At 46.1% G+C, this 15,646-nt stretch overlaps 1 pseudogene; it reads right to left on the reverse strand.

Annotated features, from left to right (window-relative positions):
• LOC119315368 overlaps positions 1–992 on the reverse strand; it is a 4,490-nt pseudogene extending 3,498 nt beyond the window's left edge.
• Positions 993–15,646: the final 14,654 nt, after the last annotated feature.

Below are 15,646 nucleotides of genomic sequence, written 5' to 3' on the forward strand. Positions count from 1 at the left end.
TTCTAGCTATACATAAATGAAGGATGTGTGTATCAATCGCTGCAGAGACCAAGTTCTTTTCGTTGCATCCGTTGTGCAAATCGTTCGCTCTCACGCATCCTTCTAAGCAATCATTAGGGACGACAATTTCTATGTTTACATCATTGCAAATTTTTATTTTTTGTTGTTGATGTAGCATGGCAATTTCCCTGCAGCCGGCATGGCAAATTCTGAGCATTCTTTTTAGACTGAAATTCTGCATATATATTGCAACCATGACAAACCCCTGAAAACTCATGGAAATTACTCTGCCGCAGCATAAGCAATTTGCTGACAATGCTTTTATACAACATGACAATTTTTACTTTGAAATGGCAAATCCTTATACAACGGTATGGCCATTTTATCTGTTTTCGCATGACAATTTTAGAGCATTCGATTGGTGTTCTTTTTAGCAAACTAAAACGTTCGTTCCTTCCTAACTGACAGGGGAATTATCGTTCGTTCGGGTCACCCCATGGGGGAACTTCATATGTGTATTGACGTCTTTCTTCCCCTCTATTCCGGGAAAGAAAGTAATATGCTCTTGTTAAATATGAAGGTGTTGTTAGATCTTAGTCGATTGAGATTTAATAAAGTCTTAATCAAGTGATAGAATATGCAAAATGGAAAAAGAATTTTTTTGCATGAAAGTCTCAGTCAACTGAGATTTAACAATCCCGTAAATATAAACACATAGGATATGGATGGATGCTCTTGGATGTTCCTTACTGGGGTCGGCGACGGTGGAGCTGATGAGCTGGCAGGTGACGCCTTTGGTGGTGACCTCGTCCCAGGTGTCGTGGCTGAGGGGTTGCTGCCAGTGGTTCAAGTCGAGGAGGTTCCTGCGCATGAGCACCACCTTCCCCTTGAGCTGCGGCGGCGTCATCCACCCGAACATCTTCCTCACGCTCTCACTCCGCTCCTTGGCTGGCTAGTTGATCGATCTACTAGCGCTCAGGCTGCTTGCTTGCTTTGGGACGAGGAAGCTCACGAGTGCCCTTTTATAGGAACCAGGGGTCGGAGGAGCGTGTGCCGGAGCTACCTCTGCGTGTTACACGCCTATGGTTGCCGTCGTTCTCTACGTACCCTGGCAGGCCCGCGTCGTCTTCCTTCCCGGCGTCCGGTTCTCGCAGCGACGTGTGGCGCCGGCCGGCCTCCACCGGTCGCGCGTTATCGCGTCGCTGCATGCGGACGATTCAGTCGATGCCATGCAAATAACCCATGTGAATTTGCATGTGCGTATGTGTGTACATGGAAGACCTATCAAGTGATCACAAGGCGACGGAGTTGAAGAAGATGCGTCCACCGTACGTACACCGTAAGTACTAATACGTAGTCCTGCCAGTAGTTACTTGATTAATCTAGTGGTTATAGCTTCTACTGGAATGTCTGAAAACGCAGGACCGGACGTACATACAGGAGATAAGGCTCGGGAACCAGGGACGATGGGAGGAGGAGGGAGAGCAGGAGAACCATACATTGATACATGTTATGTACGTGCGTGCTACTCAACGCTACTCGTCATCGCTGTCTAATGGCCTGCGCATTCGTCGTCGTCCGAACCATAGCTTGCTAGCTGACACTGTCGTCTCGTCTCTCGTGATACACGCTCTGATCACGACTTGTACTACTGTCTTCGGAAAATAATATGAAGCCCTTTCTCAGCTCGAGCTGCTCCTGGTATGAATAGGAAAATTTCAAGAAAAAGAGAAAAAAAACTGATTCTTTTGGCAAATATTAAGAAATATTTAGAGTTGCTTGAGAAGCTTCATCATGACATCACAGTTGTGAAAATCGTGGCAAAATAAAATAAAATCAAGGCTCCAAAATGCGTTTGAAAGTACCATTTTCAGAACATTGGTTTTGGCCTTTTCCGCCATGACTTCCACAAATGTGATTTCAGAGTTTGCAAGCATTCGAATTATTTCTTAATGTTTGCCAAAAAAATAAGAATTTTTTTATTTTTTTACAAAAAAATCGAATTCATTGTTTAGCCAAGAGCATATGAGCTCGCAAGCAGATACTCCGCGTCCCATACAAAAGGATTTCTTAGACCAAACGCAAAGGTTGAACTCAAAATCCAAGGAGATTTCTTTTATAGCCAATATCATTTCATAGCAGCATATCCCGTGGTAGACATTGGCTCCCCTGGTGACACCAACAGTTTTAGACTCCTCTGGCGATCTTTCAAATTTCCTACATATCACCATCGTTCTCAATCCCTCTCTCCTCCGAATTCCTTCAGGCTCACCACAGGGGCAAATGTCCTGCCTTCCCAGCCTTGGCGGTCTAGTTTCTGAGCGGGTTGGTGTCTCTCTCCGATTTAGATCCGTTTCGCTAGTGATGGCGAGCGAAGGCGAGTCGGGGTCTAGTAGCCAGAGTAGATTGTCAGGCGGCAAGAGAGATGGGAAGGCCCCCATTTATGACCTCCTCAGGGCATCTCCAGCCGCGTCCCCAGGAAGATCTCCGCAGACGATTTTTTCACGCCAGCGCCAAAAAAAGGCCCAGTCACGTCCCCAGAAGCCCGATTTTCGCCGGCCTGGGCCGAAAACAGCGCCGGCGGACCCAGGCCGAACCCGGCGCGCTGGGGGCGCCCGGGGGCGCCGGGGGAACTGTTTTGGCGCGAAACAGCCGCGGGCCCGCCGCGTCAGCGACACGGCGCCTCGTCTTCCCCCAACGGCCTCGGTTTCCGCGGGGAATCAATGCCAAGGCTGCCGCCGGTCAGCCTTGTCATTGATTCCTCACGGGCGGCGCGTCCGGGACGGCGCGCCGACGCCTCCCCTCCCTCGCACGCGTACACACGGGTGCGGCGCGGCTATATAGCCGGTGGCCTGCACTCGCCTGTGCCCACACCAGCCCCGCCCCTCGCCGCCGCCCAGCTCCTCCCTCTCCCTACCTCTCCCGAGCGTCGCCGCCCAGCCCCTCCCTCTATCTCTCTACCTCTCCCGAGCCCGTCGCCATGGCGGAACGCTTCCCCGGAGACGAGGCGGCGGCCAACGGCTTCGGCCGTCGTTCGCTCCGCGAAGAGGAGTCCTGACTCCTGTTCCAGGCGAACATCCCGGTGCCGTCGGACATGCGCGCCGGGCCGACGGGGTGGAGGCTCAGCGTCGGGGGAGTGCCCATTCCCCCGTTGCCCGACGCCGTGGCGAAGCCGAAGTACTTCGCCGAGGAAGTCGAGGTCGTGCGCGCCTCCCTCACCGACGCCCAACTCTCCCTCCCCCTGTACGCCGCCGACAACCACGCGGCTTGGGCGGCGTATTTCGAGTGCCGCCAGCAGCAGCGCTTGGCGTCCATCAACGGCGCGCCGGTGGTTGGCGGCCGGCAGAACAGCGAGGGGCGCCACCTGTGGTGGGGCGTCCCCGGTCGCACACTCGAGGGCGTGCTGCGTACCTCGAGGGCGGCAACGACCCGCCGTTGGCGTACCCGGCGAGGGCGGCCGCCCGGCGCAGCACCGACGCGCCGGGCCATGGGCGCCAAGGAGGTTCGGGTCATCCTCCTCTTCTTCATCCTCCTGATCTTCATCGCACTCCTCCGGCACTCCGGCCCTGCTCGGCGTCAAGGCCGAGCCCGCGGCGGAGACGCCGCTCGGCCGGCGCACTCGCAGCGCCGGCATCGTCATCAACGAGGGCGGCCGACGCGCCTACTCGTCGGCTCCTCCTTCGCGCTTCATCAAGCCAAAGACGGAGCCGGGGCTCGCGCCGGTGAAGAAGGAGCCGGCCGCGCCAGTGACGACGGAGCTCGACGACGACGATGCGGCCCTGGAATGGGCGCACAGGGACTCCATAGCGATGGAGAAGGAGCGCCTGGAGAAGGCGAAGGAGCGCTAGTGTGCCGCCCTGCTTCGCTTCGCGGAGCGTCGACGCGGCCGCGACGAAGGCGGAGTCGTCGTCATCTGCGACAGCGACGACGACGACGACGATGCGCCGCCACCAGTCCGCCATGGCGACGCCGAGCAGGGGTCCAGCAGGGGCGCCCGCGTCAAGGAGGAGAAGGCCGACGACGACGATGGTGGCGACGGCGGCGACTTCAGCCAGTTTTTCCTTTAGATTAGTTTATGTATATGTGCTATGTAATGAAAATCCGCGAACTTCGCCGAAATGTGCCGAAATTTATCGTGTTTGGCCGAAATTTATCGTGTTTGGCCGAATTTAATTGTGTTTAAGCCGAACTTCGCCGAACTTCTTTTATTTTAAAACGTGCCTGGGGGCAGCCCTGAGGCCGGCGGCTGGGGACCAACTCGCCCCCAGGCCCAATTTTTGCGCCGGCTCACCCCCAGGCTGCGATTTTAGGCGCCCCTTGGAGGGTCAACGGCTGGAGATGACCTCAAGCGCCTGGTACTGCATGAGGAAGAAGATGACGATCTGAACTTTGATGAAGAATTCCAGGGCGTTATTCCAGAAGCGGAGTTCATAGCGATGTGTTGCGTGCACACCCCGAGGCCGTACTCGAGGGAATAATTCTACACAACAACGAGGATGGCATGGAGCCTCGCTCAAGATATGAGCTTCAAGCCGGTGGGCGAGAACATGTTCATGCTTACGATGAACTGTTTGGGCGACTAGAAGAGAGTTACTGAGTAGGGTTGGTGGATTTTTTTTGAGGTATCAAGGGTTTTCATTGAACCCTATGATGGCTTCACAAATTTGGATGAGGTGTTACTTGATAAGATCTCAGTATGGATCTAGCTTCAAGACCTACCCCTGGATATAGGAAGAAGGAGGTCCTAGAAGCTTGGTGCAACAGGGTGGGGAAGGTGTTGTTCGTTAATTTAACTCTAGGAGGAGATGGGAAATCTGTTTGGGTGAGAGTGAGACTAGACGTGTACAAACCATTGACCAGATTCTTATCAACACTAAGGATGGGAAAAATATGTTATATCAAGTGTATTATGAAAAAAAGGTACCAAAATTCTGCTAGTTGTGTGGCTTCTTGGGTCACACCCATCTTGAGCACGACAATGTCAAACATGAGGCGAAGGATATGGAATGGGGGGACTGGCTTATACTCCCTCCGTTCGGAACTACTTGTCGCAAAAATGGATGTATCTAGATATATTTTAGTTCTAGATACATCCATATCCGAGACAAGTAATTCCGAACGGAGGGAGTAGACCCGATGATCATAATGCCCACCTACAGAGGCAAATCTACTCAAGGAGGTCATAGAGGCGGATGCGGTGGAGTAGATGGAAGGCCAACTCAGTTTAATAGGGGGGTCTAGGCAACAATTATACCGATAAGAACCTTGTTGGTACAACCACCAGTCATGCAAAGGTTGATTATGATATGGATTACGATTTGAATATGGTTGGCCGAAAGAGGCTTACTTTCAAGACTCCAAGCACTGGACCCACTATTTCTCCAGGAGCTACTCCTTCTTTGGTATGTACTGAGGGAAAAAAGCTCGTGGTTGCTGGTGGGGGAGGGTCCGGTGATCTAACCATGAAAGGTGATGAACCTAGCATATGCGGATATGGCCTCGGAACACTGGAGACCGAAAGGTCGAGCGTGAATTATATAGTAGATATGATCAACATAGTGATGTTCACCATTGAAAACTACTCCATCTCACGTGATGATCGGGCATGGTTTAGTTGATTTGGGTCACTTGATCATTTAGATGACTAGAGGGATGTCTATCTAAGTGAGAGTTCTTAAGTAATATGATTAATTGAACTTTAATTTATCATGAACTCAGTCCTGATAGTATTTGCATAACTATGTTGTAGATCGATAGCTCGCGATGTAGCTCCCCGTTTATTTTTGATATGTTCCTAGAGAAAAACTATGTTGAAAGATGATAGTAGAAATGATGCGGACTAGGTCCGTGATCTGAGGATTATCCTCATTGCTGCACAGAAGAATTATGTCCTTGATGCACCGCTAGATGACGGACCTATTGCAGGAGCAGATACAGACGTTATGAACGTTTGGTAAAGCTCGGTATGATGACTACTTGATAGTTTAGTGCATCATGCTTTACGGCTTAGAACCGGGACTTCAAAAACGTTTTGAACTCCACAAAGCATATAAGATGTTCTAAGAGTTGAAATTGGTATTTCATACGCATGCCCGTGTCGAGAGGTAGAAGACCTCTGACAGTACTTTTCCTACAAAATGGAGGAGAATAGCTCAACTAGTGAGCATGTGCTCAGATTGTCTGGGTACTACAATTGCTTGAATCAAGTGGGAGTTAATCTTCCAAATAAGATAGTAATTGACAAAGTTCTCTAGTCACTATCACCAAGTTATTAGAACTTAGTGATGAACTATAATATGCAAGGGATAACGAAAGTAATTCACAAGCTCTTCGCGATGCTGAAATTGGCGAAGGTAGAAATCAAGAAATAGCATCAAGTGTTGATGGTTAACAAGACCATTAGTTTTAAGAAAAAAGGGCAAAGGAAAAGAAAGAGGAACTTCAAAGAAGAATAGCAAGCAAGTTGATGCTCCCATGAAGAAGCTCAAAGCTAGACCCAAGCCTGGAATTGAGTGCTTCTACTACAAAGGAAATGGTCACTGGAAGTGGAACTGCCCTAGATACTTGACGATAAGAAGGATGGCAAAGTGAACAAAAGTATATATTTGATATACATATTATTGATGTGTACTTTACTAGTGTTTATAACAACACCTCAGTATTTGATACTGGTTCAGTTACTAAGAGTAGTAACTCAAAACGGGAGTTGCAAAATAAACAGAGACTAGTTAAGGGCGAGGTGATGATGTGAGTTGGAAGTGATTCCAAGGTTGATAAGATCACAATCGCACACTCTCTTTACCTTCAAGATTAGTGTTGAACCTAAAATAAATGTTATTTAGTGTTTGCGTAGAGCATAATATGATTGGATCATGTTTATTACAATACGGTTATTCATTTAAGTCAAGGATAATTGTTATTCTATTTACATGAATAAAATCTTCTGAGGTCATACACCCAAGGTGAATGGTTTATTGAATCTCGATCATAGTAATATACATATTCATAATATTGAAGCCAAAAGATGCAAAGTTAATAATGATAGTGCAACTTATATGTGGCACTGCCGTTTAGGTCATATTGGTGTAAAGCGCATGAAGAAACTCCATGTTGATGGGCTTTTGGAATCACTTGATTATGAATCATTTGATGCTTGCGAACCATATGCCTCGTGGGCAAGATGACTAAAACTCCGTTCTTCAGAACAATGGAGCAAGCAACTGACTTATTGGAAATAATATATATTGATGTATGCAATTCGATGAGTGTTGAGGCTCGCGGCAGGTATCGTTATTTTTGGATCTTCACAGATGATTTGAGCAGTTATGGGTATATCTACTTGATGAAACATAAATCTGAAACATTTGAAAAGTTCAAAGAATTTCAGAGTGAAGTGGAAAATCATCGTAACAAGAAAATAAAGTTTCTGCGATCTGATCGTGGAGGAGAATATTTGAGTTACGAGTTTGGTCTTCATTTGAAACAATGTGGATTAGTTTGCAACTCACGCCACCTGGAACACCACAGCGTAATGGTGTGTCCGAACGTCATAACCGTACTTTATTAGATATGGTGCAATCTATGATGTCTCTTACTGATTTATCAATATCGTTTTGGGGTTATGCATTAGAGATAGCTGCATTCACGTTAAATAGGGCACCATCTAAATCAGTTGAGATGTTACCATATGAACTGTTGTTTAGCAAGAAACCTAAGTTGTCGTTTATTAAAGTTTGGGGCTATGATGCTTATGTGAAAAAATTTCAACCTGATAAGCTTGAACCCAAATCGGAGAAATGCATCTTCATAGGATACCCAAAGAAAACTGTTGGGTACACCTTCTATCAAAGATCCGAAGGCAAGATATTCGTTGCTAAGAATGGATCCTTTCTAGAGAAGAAGTTTCTCTCGAAAGAAGTGATTGGAGGAATGTAAAACTTGATGGGGTAATTGTACCTTCTCCCGAATTGGAAATTAGTTCATCACAGAAATCAGTTCTAGTGATTCCTACACCAATTAGTGAGGAAGTTAATGATGATGATCATGAAACTTCATATCAAGTTACTACCGAACCTCGTAGGTCAACAAGAATACGTTTCGCACCAGAGTGATACGGTAATCCTGTTCTGGAGGTCATGTTACTTGACCATGACGAACCTACGAACTATGAGGAAGCAATGATGAGCCCAGATTCCGCGAAATGGCTTGAAGCCATGAAATCTGAGATGAGATCCATGTATTAGAACAAAATATGGACTTTGATTGACTTGCCCGTTGATCGATGAGCCATTAAGAATAAATGTATTTTCAAGAGGAAGACAGACACTGATAGTAGTGTTACTATCTACAAAGCTCGAATTGTCGCAAAAGGTTTTCGACAAGTTCAAGATGTTGACTACGATGAGATTTTCTCACTCGTAGCGATGCTTAAGTCTGTCCGAATCATGTTAGCAATTGCCACATTTTATGAAATCTGGCAAATGGATGTCAAAACTGCATTCCTTAATGGATTTCTTAAAGAAGAGTTGTATATGATGCAACAAGAAGGTTTTGTCAATCCTAGAGGTGCTAACAAAGTGTGCAAGCTCCAGTGATCTATCTATGGACTGGTGCAAGCATCTCAGAGTTGGAATATATACTTTGATAAAGTGATCAAAGCATATGGTTTTATACATATTTGCGGTGAAGCCTGTATTTACAAGAAAGTGAGTGGGAGCACTACAACATTTCTGATAAGTATATGTGAATGACACATTATTGATCGGAAATAATGTAGAATTTTCTGGAAAGTATAAAGGAGTGTTTGAAAAGAGTTCTTCAAAGAAAGACCTCGATGAAGCTACTTACATATTGAGCATCAAGATCTATAAAAATAGATCAAGACGCTTGATATATTTTCAATGAGTACATACGTTAACAAGATTTTGAAGTAGTTCAAAATGGAAAAGTCAAAGAAGGAGTTCTTTCCTGTGTTGTAAGGTGTGAAGTTGAGTAAAGACTCAAAACCCAACTACGGCAGAAAATAGAAAGAGAATGAAAAGTCATTACCTATGCCTCAGTCATAGGTTCTATAAAGTGTGCTATGCTGTGTACCAGACCTATTGTGTACCTCCCATAAGTCTGGCAAGAGGGTACAATAGTGATCCAGGAGAGGATCACTGGACAGTGGTCAAAAATATCCTTAGTGGAATAAGGAAATGTTTCTCGATTATGGAGGTGACGAAGAGTTCGTCGTAAAGAGTTACACCGATGCAAGCTTTGACGCCGATCTGGATGACTCTAAGTCTCGATCTAGATACATATCGAAAGTGGGAGCAATTAGCTAGAGTAGCTCCGTGCAAAGCATTGTAGATATAGAAAATTTGCAAAATACATACAGCTCTGAATGTGGCAGACCCGTTGACTAAATTTCTCTCACAAGCAATGTTGGAAATATGCCTTAGAGGCAATAATAAAATGGTTATTATTATATTTCCTTGTTCATGATAATTGTCTATTGTTCATGCTATAATTGTGTTATCCGGAAATCGTAATACATGTGTGAATACATAGACCACAACATGTCCCTAGTGAGCCTCTAGTTGACTAGCTCGTTGATCAATAGATGGTTATGGTTTCCTAACCATGGACATTGGATGTCATTGATAATGGGATCACATCATTAGGAGAATGATGTGATGGACAAGACCCAATCCTAAGCATAGCGCAAGATCGTGTAGTTCGTCTGCTAAAGCTTTTCTAATGTCAAGTATCTTTTCCTTCGAGAGGGGTTCCGGGGGTCCACCGAGAGGGGCCACCTCTCTCGGAGGGCCTCATGGGCCGTAGAGGAAAGGGAACCAGCCCCAAGTGGGCTGGGCGCATCCCCCCCTTGGGCCCATGCGCCTAGGGTTGGGGGGAAACCCTAGAGGCCCCCCCCCCTTGCTTGGGGGGCAAGCCACCCCTTGCCCCCCCCCCTCTAGATCTCATCTAGAGGGGGCCGGCCCCCTTCCTCCTTCCCCTATAAATAGAGGGGCAAGGGGAGGGCTGCACACCACATCAAAGGCGCAGCCCCTCCCCTCCCCAACACCTCTCCTCCTCTGTTAAGAGCTTGGCGAAGCCCTGCCGGAGTACTGCCGCTCCACCACCACCACGCCGTCATGCTGCTGTTGGAGCTCTCTTCCTCAACCTCTCCCTCCTCCTTGATGGATCAAGGCGCGGGAGACATCTCCGCTCCGTACGTGTGTTGAACGCGGAGGTGCCGTCCGTTCGGCGCTGGGATCATCGGTGATTTGGATCACGTCGAGTACGACTCCATCAACCCCGTTCTCTTGAACGCTTCTGCTCGCGATCTACAATTTGCTAGATGACTCTAATGCACTCCTCTCCCTCTTGTTGCTAGATGACTCCATAGATTGATCTTGGTGATGTGTAGAAAATTTTAAATTTCTGCTACGATCCCCAACAATGGCATCATGAGCTAGGTCTATGCGTAGTTTCTATGCACGAGTAGAACACAAGTTGTTGTGGGCGTCGATTTTGTCAATTTACTTGCCGTTACTAGTATTATCTTGATTCAGCGGCATCGTGGGATGAAGCGGCCCGGACCGACCTTACACGTACACTTACGTGAGACTGGTTCCACCGACTGACATTCACTAGTTGCATAAGGTGGCTAGTGGGTGTCTTTCTCTCCCACTTTTGTCGGATCGGATTCGATGAAAAGGGTCCTTATGAAGGGTAAATAGAAATTGGCATATCACGTTGTGGTTTTGGCGTAGGTAAGAAACGTTCTTGCTAGAAACCTATAGCAGCCACGTAAAACTTACAACAACAATTAGAGGACGTCTAACTTGTTTTTGCAGCATGTGTCGTGTGATGTGATATGGCTAAAAGGATGTGATGAATGATATATGTGATGTATGAGATTGATCATGTTCTTGTAATAGGAATCATGACTTGCATGTCGATGAGTATGACAACCGCAGGAGCCATAGGAGTTGTCTTAATTTATTTATGACCTGCATGTCAACATAAACGTCATGTAATTACTTTACTTTATCGCTAACCGTTAGCCATAGTAGTAGAAGTAATAGTTGGCGAGACAACTTCATGAAGACACGATGATGGAGATTATGATGAAGGAGGTCATGGTGTCATGCCGGTGACGATGATGATCATGGCGCCCCGAAGATGGAGATCAAAAGGAGCAAAATGATATTGGCCATATCATGTCACTATTTGATTGCATGTGATGTTTATCATGTTTTACATCTTATTTGCTTAGAACGACGGTGGCATAAATAAGATGATCCCTCGCAATAATTTCAAGAAAGTGTTCCCCCTAATTGTGCACCGTTGCTAAGGTCCGTTGTTCCGAAGCACCATGTGATGATCGGGTGTGATAGGTTCTAACATTCGCATACAATGGGTGTAAGCCAGATTTACACTCGCAATACACTTAGGTTGACTTGACGAGCCTAGCATGTACAGACATGGCCTCGAAACACGGAAGACCGAATGGTCGAACATGAGTCGTATAGAAGATATGATCAACATGAAAATGTTCACCGATGATGACTAGTCCGTCTCACGTGATGATCGGACACGGCCTAGTTGACTCGGATCATGTATCACTCAGATGACTAGAGGGATGTCTATCGGAGTGGGAATTCATTAAATAATTTGATTAGATGAACTTAATTATCATGATCATAGTCTAAAAATCTTTGCAATATGTCTTGTAGATCAAATGGCCCACGCTAATGTTGCCCTCAACTTCAACGCATTCCTAGAGAAAACCAAGCTGAAAGACGATGGCAGCAATTACACGGACTGGGTCCGTAACCTGAGGATTATCCTCATAGCTGCCAGGAAAGCATATGTCCTTGATGCACCGCTAGGTGAAGCACCTGTTTTCCCTGCAGAACAAGACGTTATGAACGCTTGGCAGATGTGTAGTGATGATTAGTCCCTGGTTCAGTGCGGCATGCTTTACAGCTTAGAACCGGGGCTCCAAAAGCGTTTTGAGCAACACGGAGCATATGAGATGTTCCAAGAGCTGAAAATGGTTTTCCAAGCTCATGCCCGGTCGAGAGATATGAAGTCTCTGACAAGTTCTACAGTTGTAAGATGGAGGAGAATAGTTCTGTCAACAAGCACATACTCAAAATGTCTGGGTTGCACAACCACTTGTCTCAGCTGGGAGTTAATCTCCCGGATGATGCGGTCGTTGACAGAATACTTCAGTTGCTCCCAGCTAGCTACAAGAGCTTTGTGATGAACTTCAATATGCAGGGGATGGAAAAGACCATTCCCGAGGTACATTCAATGCTGAAATCAGCGGAGGTGGAAATCAAAAAGGAACATCAAGTGTTGATGGTGAATAAAACCACTAAGTTCAAGAAAGGCAAGGGTAAAAAGAACTTCAAGAAGGACGGCAAGGGAGTTGCCGCGCCCGGTAAGCAAGCTGCTGGGAAGAAGCCAAAGAATGGACCCAAGCCTGAGACTGAGTGCTTTTATTGCAAGGGAAACGGTCACTTGAAGCGGAACTGCCCCAAGTACTTAGCGGATAAGAAGGCCGGCAATACCAAAGGAACTGCGGAATAAACGGAGACTGGCGAAGGACGAGGTGACGATGCACGTCGGGAATGGTTCCAAGGTCGATGTGATCGCCGTCGGCACGCTACCTCTACATTTACCTACGGGATTAGTTTTAAACCTCAATAATTGTTATTTAGTACCAGCTTTGAGCATGAACATTGTATCTGGATCTCATTTAATGCGAGATGGCTACTCATTTAAATCTGAGAATAATGGTTGTTCTATTTATATGAGAGACATGTTTTATGGTCATGCCCTGCTGGTCAATGGTTTATTCTTATTTAATATCGAACGTGATGTTACACATATTCATAGTGTGAATGCCAAAAGGTGTAAGGTTGATAATGATAGTCCCACATACTTGTGGCACTGCCGCCTTGGTCACATTGGTGTCTAACGCATGAAGAAACTCCATGCAGATGGACTTTTGGAGTCTCTTGATTATGAATCATTTGACACGTGCGAACCATGCCTCATGGGCAAAATGACCAAGACTCCGCTCTCCAGAACAATGGAGCGAGCAACCAACTTATTGGAAATCATACATACTGATGTGTGCGGTCCAATGAGTGTTGAGGCTCGCGGTGGCTATCGTTATGTTCTCACCCTCACTGATGACTTGAGTAGATATGGGTATGTCTACTTAATGAAACACAAGTCTGAGACCTTTGAAAAGTTCAAGGAATTTCAGAGTGAGGTTGAGAATCAACGTGACAGGAAAATCAAGTTCTTACGATCAGATCGTGGGGGAGAATATTTGAGTCACAAATTTGGCACGCACTTAAGGAAATGTGGAATAGTTTCACAACTCATGCCGCCTGGAACACCTCAGCGTAATGGTGTGTCCGAACATCGTAATCACACCCTATTGGATCTGGTGCAATCTATGATGCCTCTTACCGATCTACCGCTATCATTTTGGGGTTATGCTATAGAGACTGCCGCATTCACTTTAAATAGGGCTCAGTCGAAATCCGTTGAGACGACACCGTATGAATTGTGGTTTGGTAAGAAACCTAAGCTGTCGTTTCTGAAAGTTTGGGGATGCAATGCTTATGTCAAGAAACTTCAACCTGAAAAGCTCGAACCCAAATCGGAAAAATGCGTCTTCATAGGATACCCTAAAGAAACTATTGTGTATACCTTCTACCTCAGATCCGAAGGCATGATCTTTGTTGCCAAGAATGGATCCTTTCTAGAGAAAGAGTTTCTCTCGAAAGAAGTAAGTGGGAGGAAAGTAGAACTTGATGAAGTATTGCCTCTTGAACCGGAGAGTGGTGCAGCTCAAGAAAATGTTTCTGAGGTACCTGCACCAACTAGAGAGGAAGTTGATGATGATCATGAAACTTCAGATCAAGTTGCTACTGAACTTCGTAGGTCCACAAGGACACGTTTCGCACCAGAGTGGTACGGCAACCCTGTCCTGGAAATCATGTTGTTAGACAATGGTGAACCTTCGAACTATGAAGAAGCAATGGCGGGCCCACATTCCGACAAATGGCTGGAGGCCATGAAATCCGAGATAGGATCCATGTATGAAAATGAAGTATGGACTTTGACTGACTTGCCCGATGATCGACGAGCCATAGAAAATAAATGGATCTTTAAGAAGAAGACAGACGCGGATTGTAATGTGACCATCTATAAGGCTCGGCTTGTCGCTAAGGGTTATCGACAAGTTCAAGGGGTTGACTACGATGAGACTTTCTCACCCGTAGCGAAGCTGAAGTCCGTCTGAATCATGTTAGCAATTACCGCATTCTATGATTACGAGATATGGCAAATGGACGTCAAAACGGCATTCCTTAATGGTTTCCTTAAGGAAGAATTGTATATGATGCAGCCAGAAGGTTTTGTCGATCCTAAGAATGCTGACAAGGTGTGCAAGCTCCAACGCTCAATCTATGGGTTGGTGCAAGCATCTCGGAGTTGGAACATTCGATTTGATGAGATGATCAAAGTGTTTGGGTTTACGCAGACTTATGGAGAAGCATGTGTTTACAAGAAAGTGAGTGGGAGCTCTGTAGCATTTCTCATATTATATGTGGATGACATACTATTGATGGGAAATGATATAGAATTCTTGGAAAGCATAAAGGCCTACTTGAACAAGTGTTTTTCAATGAAGGACCTTTTGAGAAGCTGCTTATATATTAGGCATCAAGATCTATAGAGATAGATCGAGACGCCTCATTGGTCTTTCACAAAGTACGTACCTTGACAAGATATTGAAGAAGTTCAATATCGATCAGTCCAAGAAGGGGTTCTTGCCTTTATTGCAAGGTATGAGATTGAGCACGGCTCAATGCCCGACCACGGCAGAAGATAGAGAAAAGATGCGTGTCGTCCCCTATGCCTCGGCCATAGGGTCTATCATGTATGCCATGCTGTGTACTAGACCTGATGTAAACCTTGCCGTAAGTTTGGTAGGAAGGTACCAAAGTAATCCCGGCATGGAACACTGGAAAGCGGTCAAGAATATCCTGAAGTACCTAAAGAGGACTAAGGATATGTTTCTCGTTTATGGAGGTGACGAAGAGCTCGTCGTAAAGGGTTACGTCGATGCTAGCTTCGACACAGATCTGGATGACTCTAAGTCACAAACCGGATACATGTATATTTTGAATGGTGGGGTAGTCAGCTGGTGCAGTTGCAAGCAAAGCGTCGTGGTGGGATCTACATGTGAAGTGGAGTACATGGCAGCCTCGGAGGCAGCACAAGAAGCAATCTGGATAAAGGAGTTCATTACCGACCTAGGAGTTATTCCCAATGCGTCGGGCCCGATGACTCTCTTCTGTGACAACACTGGAGCTATTGCCCTTGCCAAGGAGCCCAGGTTTCACAGGAAGACCAGGCATATCAAGAGTCGCTTCAACTCCATTTGTGAAAATGTTCAAAATGGAGACATAGATATTTGTAAAGTACATACGGACCTGAATGTCGCAGATCCGTTGACTAAACCTCTTTCTCGAGCAAAACATGATCAACACCAGAACTCTATGGGTGTTCGATTCATCACAATGTAACTAGATTATTGACTCTAGTGCAAGTGGGAGACTGTTGGAAA

The sequence above is a fragment of the Triticum dicoccoides genome, chromosome 6A (genome assembly GCF_002162155.2).
Source record: "Triticum dicoccoides isolate Atlit2015 ecotype Zavitan chromosome 6A, WEW_v2.0, whole genome shotgun sequence".
Classification (NCBI taxonomy): domain Eukaryota; kingdom Viridiplantae; phylum Streptophyta; class Magnoliopsida; order Poales; family Poaceae; genus Triticum; species Triticum dicoccoides.